Below are 6000 nucleotides of genomic sequence, written 5' to 3' on the forward strand. Positions count from 1 at the left end.
CATACATACAAACACGCTCTCACACATACACACACCTACACAAACAGAAACACATGCAGACACACACACATACTTACAAACACACATATGTCCAGTTACACACACATACAGACGCACGCACACATAAGTACACACTCAAACTCACATATATACAGAAACACACAGCCACACATACACACACGCACGAATACATACCGGGTATCAATTGATGTCGTTTTTTACTTTGTGATGAAGAATGGATACCCTTGAATGTTTTTGCATCGGAGGACAACCAAAATCATCCGTGAAAACAGAACAGTGTTTAGGCAGCATGTCAACTTGATCTTAAATATAAATACAACTTTGATATGTCACTAACAAATATTCAAACCAACATCACACCTGTAGAGATAAGATCTGTTAAGAAATCACAAGGTAGCAAAACCAATCTCCTTCATCCGCTTACGTATTATAAGAGTTTAATTGAATGTATCTACGACTGTTCTTTGAATAAATATATTTTCTTAGTTGATTTGTTTCATTGTATATGTTCATGGAGCTAGCTGTGTACCAATTTAAATTTGAAAAACGAATTAACGTTTATCGTTTATTTTATCATTGTCCTGATAACCGCTTCCGTGGACTAGTGGATAGAGCGTCTCTCCAGAAATTCCTTTCCCAGTTTGGCTCCTTGTAGTAGTCTTGACTAAAGCCTGCTTTAAAACGCTAGCCCTCAGTCACATTATATTAACGCCGAGCCGACCAGTCCTTGTTTTAGCCCTTCATGCTAATGTTGATCGCCAGACAGTGGTATCTTTTAACGTCCTCTGGTATGACGCGGCAGATGCTCTATCCACTAGACCAAGGAGGCGGTTCCAATGTGATAACCGTAAATTCAAATTGTTTATTCATAGCAACCTGACAGGCCATAGGCCCATAGTTCCACGTATTTACAATTTATGCGTGTTTCTTACAATATTTTGTAATAATGTAATATTTGAGGTTGACATGAGTATGCAAAACAAATCGATACTTGGATAAGATGTAATCTTCTTTGGAATATACTTGTTTCTTGAAGATAGAGTTTACACACAAGCATAAAATGATACTCATTTTCTACAGCATTAAGGTTACAAGATGTACAAATATTAGACTTTTCAAATATACCTTTATAGATCTTTAAATCATAATGCTCTGAACTGCGCTAGCGAGACTCGATGTCTTTAATTGTAACAGACATTATTTATTCTTCGAGTATAAATTGTTGTTTTAATGAGAATAGGTATATGTACATATGCTATTTTTTAGTATTTCTATCCACATTTGCTGAAAACAATCTTTCGCTCTTTTGGGTAATAATGACATTAACATCTTGACATTTAATAATCTTTCGACTTCCTTTACTTTGATTATTCTCTCCAAATTCAGCTAAGACAACGTGAGATAACTAAGAACTATTCAAAGAGGCGTGAACACATGAAGCATTTGTGGTTTGTGTAGCCTAGTGGTTAAAGCGTTCGCTCGTCACGCCGAAGACCCGGGTTCTATTCCCGACATGGGTACAATGTGTGAAGCCCATTTCTCGTGTCCCCCGCCGTGATATTGCTGGAATATTGCTAAAAGCGGCGTAAAACCAAACTCACTCACACTCAAAATGGGGAATTCCTGAACACTGTTTCCCATTAAATACATACTGTCTGTTTGCGGCTACAAATCCGCTTTAAGAATATGACAACTTTTTAATCCATTCATCACGAAGATTAATATTTGTCGTTCTCATACAATAAACACCTGTCGTTAACATAACACCTGATTAACACATGCGGTAATGTATACGTATTGTGGGATATGTCAGATATGTCTTTGATCGTGTCACAGACATGTATTTGCCTGAAGCGATTGTCCAGCGAAATACATCGTGGGATTCCATTATATCATTTTAATCAAAGACCCTTCGTTTTATCAGCCCTCGGGCTGAGTATGTTTCATAACTATTTATTTTCTCTATATTTGCTCTGAGGGGATACGGTTGTGTTTACTTGTCAAATAACACAAACACTGCTTGTTTGTTTAATGCGTCCTCAGAGATTTCGCTTAACAAAAGCCTGGTTGACATTTCACGATCAGGTAAGAAAATGCCGCTGAGGACGGCGTCAGGCTTCAATCAAACACTTACTGTTTTATACAAATTGTGTGAGTGGTGGATGTTACCGGTAGGGCTGGACATGCGGACTGGTCACCGATTTCAAGTTTGTTTGTTTGTTGTTTAACGCCGCATCAGCAATAATCCAGCTATATGACGGCGGTATGTAAATAATCGAGTCTGGACCAGACAATCCAGTGATTGACATCATGATCATCGATCCACGCAATTGGGTTACGATGACATGCATTTACCAAGTCAGCGAGCCTGACCACCCGATCGATCCCGTTAGTCGCCTCTTACGACAAGCATAGTCGCCTTTTACGGCAAGCATGGGTTGCTGAAGAGCTATTCTACCCCGGGTCTTCACGGGTCCTGATATTAAGTGATCCATTCATATAATCTCTATCACTATTTTGCCTTGGGAATCTGTGCTGGCCGATAATCGAGACTGTCTCCTTAACTTTCTCTCCCTCGTTCTCTCTTTGTCACTCTCACTCTTTCATTTTTCTCTCAGAATCTCTTACACCCTATTGGAAGTAAGATTGGTACCATAGGTGGCCAAGTCGTCTTGCGCTCCCCTGCTGTGCAGAGTTGCTTCCCTTAGGCGTGCTGGGCAGCTATGGTGTTGGGTGGGTTCGAATCTCGGATCCCGAGAATACGTTTCTTGGCGTGTCGGCACAATACCAATGTTCCACAATGTCTCTAATGAGGCAAATGTTTAAACCTGAATCACTTACGCTTCCCTCCCATAGCTGATTACGCCGTAACTTGAATTATGGTCAAGACGGAAGATACTGTTTTGTGATAACATGGAGATATACGTAAAATGCCAAATTGTAATGAAAAGTTTATCAATGGATCTCTGAAAATCAGTGCAGACACCAGGTGTCGACGAAGAGGGTAGAGATACCCGCCATTCACACAATTTGCATTAAAACGTACGTGTTTGTTGCCTGACACCACACCGCACTACTACAGATCCGGGGTAGAACAGGTCTTCAGCAACCCATGTTTGCCGTAAAAGGCGACTATGCTTGTCGTAAGAGGCGACTAGCGGGATCAGGTGGTCAGGCTCGCTGACTTGGTTGATGCATGTCATCCTAATTGCGTGGATCGATGCTCATGTCAATCACTGTATTGTCCAGACTCGATTATTTTCAGAGAGTCCTGGTTTTATTTTCAAACATTTTCCACAAGATAATGTTTTTGTCGCAGTGTAAAACTAGGGATGTTTTTAAGTAGGGATATAGAATCGTGACTCTCCATCCCATGTAAATAATGGGCCTCGTCTCTGTCATTTGTAAGGCCATTCCCCTCCACTCGTCTCACTGACACACGTCCTATTTTGAGTGACGCGTCTCATTGGCGGGGTTATGTTATTCCTTCGAGGTGAAACTTATCATTCGTGACCAATTCGTGTTATTCCGAGACAAGCCGAATAGCGAGTCATGCCCATCTCGTGGCAATATGCATTGTTGCGACCGGGTTCTGTCTAAGCGCAAAGGGGCATAGCTGAATGAATTGTCAAGTCGTTGCGTTATGATTCACGCATATTTCCCAGTGTATCAGATGCAATTTAAAGCAGATCGGGACATGCGGTATTTATACAACATGACTGAACACATTTGACTGCATCTAGGGTATATTTCTAGATGCAAGACATGTAAAATCAAAATTATTCCTGAGGGATTTTTTGACCGTAGAACTTGAATTCATACGCGCATTTGGATTGGTTTGTCGTTTTTTCGCACATGACATTCATCGATAGGGGGACGAGTCTTCTTGCAGGTTATGCAAAGGGGCGAGTGGTGACGTATTGGAAGTTAGTTGCAGCTGTTTGAGGAATATATATGATTGTGTTGAATGTGTGTTTCGTTCCTCAAATTGCGTATATAGGCTCAAGTTTCCTCCGTGATGATCCGGATGAGCAATAATCTTCAACAACCAATGCTTGTAGCATGCATCGACTAACGGGATCAGATGTTCAGTATCTCTAACTTGGTGGATGCATGTCATCGCATCCCAATTGCGTGGATCGATGCTCATGATATCAATCATTGGAATGCCTTTCTCCCGACTCGATTAATTACAGATCGCCGTCATATAGCTGGAGTATTACTGATTGCGGCTTTAAATAACAAACAAACAAACAAGCTTGTCGTAAGAGGCGACTGACGGGATCGGGTGGTCTAGCTTGATTTGACCCCAATGGTACATGCTATAGACATGATGATATTATATTTGGTATAGATTTATATTTGATTTTAGAAAGCTGATTAAGAGAAACCAGCTGTTATTCACGGCTCTCACGTATTTCATGATATGGTTTGCCCCAATCAGGTTTGCCAGCACCGAAGTGCATCAGAGACCTGCATCACTTCGGGCTTTCCTCCCACATTAAGCTGCCACGCCGTCGTATAATTGGAATATTGTTCAAAGCGGCGTCAGATCCAAGCCACTCACTCACTCACTCACTCACTCACAATGCTGTTTTGTTTCTTTTCAGCAATATGCCAGCTACATGACTGCGATCTGTAAATAATCGAGTCTGGACCAGACAATCAAGTGATTGATATCATGAGCATCTATCCACGAAATTGGGAAAGACTCAGTTATTTACAGACCGACGTCTGGAATATTGCTGAGTGCGGCGTTCAACAAAAGGTTTAAAACGTATCTGAACGTATTTCCTGAAAAGTGCTCTTTCAAATATTGACCTTTGGTTTTCTAACTGGATATAAACTGTCAAACAAGGGTTTGGGTTGTGGCAACATGCACAGTCCTCTTGACATTTAAAGAACGTTCCGTGCAGGGTGTCACGCCTCTGCCGTGACGAATGTGTCGGCGTGGACATACGCAGTAAGTATAGAGCGTCGCAGATAATAATAATGCAAGTGGTTAATGTCATAAGACGCGCGTCACTATGTGTTCATTCATTGACATCACCTGGCATTCAACACAGCAAACGGAAGCAAGCTATCGCGCCATGACCACGGGCGGAACGACGTACTTGAGTGCATACGAGACTACAGTGGTTGTTGAATGAATAGATCAGTGGCGCCTGATATGCTATTTTGTTCATAACGCCGCCGTTGCATGGCAGGAGTGAGTGAGTGAGCTGGGTTTAACGCCGCTGTAAGTAGTATTCAAGTTAGCTTAATGTTGGAGGAAACCCCGCAGTGATGCAGATATAAGACGTTTACCACTTTGGTGAAACCCACGAGCACCGGTATGGTGCTGACAAACCTGGAGATTTCGAACCAACGATCATATTTTGCTGGCGTGCCAAGAGACGCAACTCAGCACAACGAATTGTGGCGCCTTTGTTGACAAGGCCACCCGTGCCCGACAGGATCGTCACGGGTGCACACTGAAATTGGAAGCCGATATCTTTCTTGTATTGGCGACCTAGTTTGGAATATAGGTGACTTGTTTTCGCATATTTCGTACTCTCGTTTCGTGGCGACCTACTTTAAAATACTTTCGCCCACTTATAGACGAGTAAGTGAGTGAGTGAGTGCGTTGGGTTTAATGCCGTGTCAGCTTAATGTGGGAGGAAAGCACGAATTGATGCAGGTCTCAGACGTTTACCACTTCGGTGAAACCCACGAGCACGGGTATGGTGCTGACAAACCTAGAAACATAATCGGGGCGAATCGGGATTCGAACCCACAATCAAAGATTTCTGGCGTGCCCAAGAGACGTAACTCTGCACAGCGAATGGCGGCGCCCTTTCAAAGGTTGAATCCAAATATGAGCGCATATATATAATCCCTCCATCTCTTAAATAACTACATAAGAAATCACTTTTTTCAGCCTTTTATTACATATTAATTGTTACCTTTTGCCCCGCCGCCTTCCACAACGAAGTGAAC

This window comes from Haliotis rufescens, unplaced genomic scaffold, assembly GCF_023055435.1.
Source record: "Haliotis rufescens isolate VD_foot unplaced genomic scaffold, xgHalRufe1.0.p SCAF_9, whole genome shotgun sequence".
Lineage (NCBI taxonomy): Eukaryota > Metazoa > Mollusca > Gastropoda > Lepetellida > Haliotidae > Haliotis > Haliotis rufescens.